We start from the raw sequence: 1,162 nt of genomic DNA, 5'->3' as shown, positions 1-1,162 counted from the left end.
CATTCTGCCTATAAGCTTGAAAGGCATTGACTTGCTCCACGGAACTCCTGCAATCTTGCTCCCAATGACCTACAATTCCACAATTTTTGCAGAAAGCCTCATTAGCATTATTATTAACTGCAGAAACATTAGCTACATTTGCGGTACTAAGATTATCTAATTTCTGGCAAATAGAGGTTAATTGAACTTGTAAAAAGGATACAGGGTCGACACTATGTTTCCCTTTATTAGCAAAGTCTCTAGGATTCCCATATTGGGAATTATGAATTGCCATATCTTCAATAACTTGACCTGCATCATCAACATTAAGGGTCATAAACCTCCCACTAGCTGTAGAATGCAATATTATTCTAGATGAATTTCCAATCCCATTGTAAAAGGCTTGGATCAACTGCCATTGTGCCAGATTATGGTGGGGGCATTCTCTCTGTAGATCCTTGAACCTCTCCCAAGCCCCATATAGAGTTTCATCGGCCTCATGGGCAAAGTTCTGAATAGGACTCCTTAGTACAGCTGTTCTCTCTCCTGGATAATATTTATTATAAAAATTTAAAACAAGAGTCTCCTCGTCAGTTATACCAAGTGCAGTTCTATTTAATCCATTAAACCATAATTTGGCTTTTCCACATAAAGAGAAAGGAAAGAGAATCTCCCTGATTTGGTTCTGTGTGACCCCAGGCCAGCTTGCCTGATGGTATTACAATACTAACAGTAGTCTGCAATATGAAGATTTGGGTCTTCACCCTTAGCTCCACTGAATTGCTCCTTTCTATCATCGTGATAAATTGGGGTTTAATCTCGAATTGTACCCCATCAAGAGCCGGAGTGGGAGTAAGGTGTGGAAAATCTGTAAGCTTTGGCTGTGAATAATCACTGAGCTTCTTAGGTACCGCCATCTCTGATTCTGGATCTGAAGGTATCTCTGAGTCGCTGGAATTAGTTGGAGGGTCTCGGCGATTGTTATTATCACCAAAACCCGCCAGGATTTGCCTGTAAAATTCTTTTGTCTATGGAAGGATCGTTCGTTCTCAGGATCGAATGGGATATAATCTGATCTGGAACACCTAGGCATAAACAAAGAACCAAAAGAAAATATGACACTTGCCTCAAAGAACTAACGTTCTCTGAGACAAGAAGAAATAACCTAGACTACAGAAAACAA

General features: G+C 40.1%; 1 non-coding gene across 1 annotated transcript; it reads left to right on the top strand.

Moving 5' to 3' along the window:
* Nucleotides 1–404: 404 nt before the first annotated feature.
* LOC145557096 (small nucleolar RNA R71) lies at nt 405–511 on the top strand. Its single transcript, XR_014092170.1, has one exon. It is a non-coding gene; the product is annotated as a small nucleolar RNA R71 (small nucleolar RNA).
* The last annotated feature ends 651 nt before the right edge of the window (nt 512–1,162 follow it).

This window comes from Chenopodium album, chromosome 8 (genome assembly GCF_948465745.1).
Source record: "Chenopodium album chromosome 8, dcCheAlbu1.1, whole genome shotgun sequence".
Lineage (NCBI taxonomy): Eukaryota > Viridiplantae > Streptophyta > Magnoliopsida > Caryophyllales > Amaranthaceae > Chenopodium > Chenopodium album.
The sequence above is the reverse complement of the archived record's forward strand: the minus strand, read 5'-3'. Positions and strand labels throughout refer to the sequence as shown.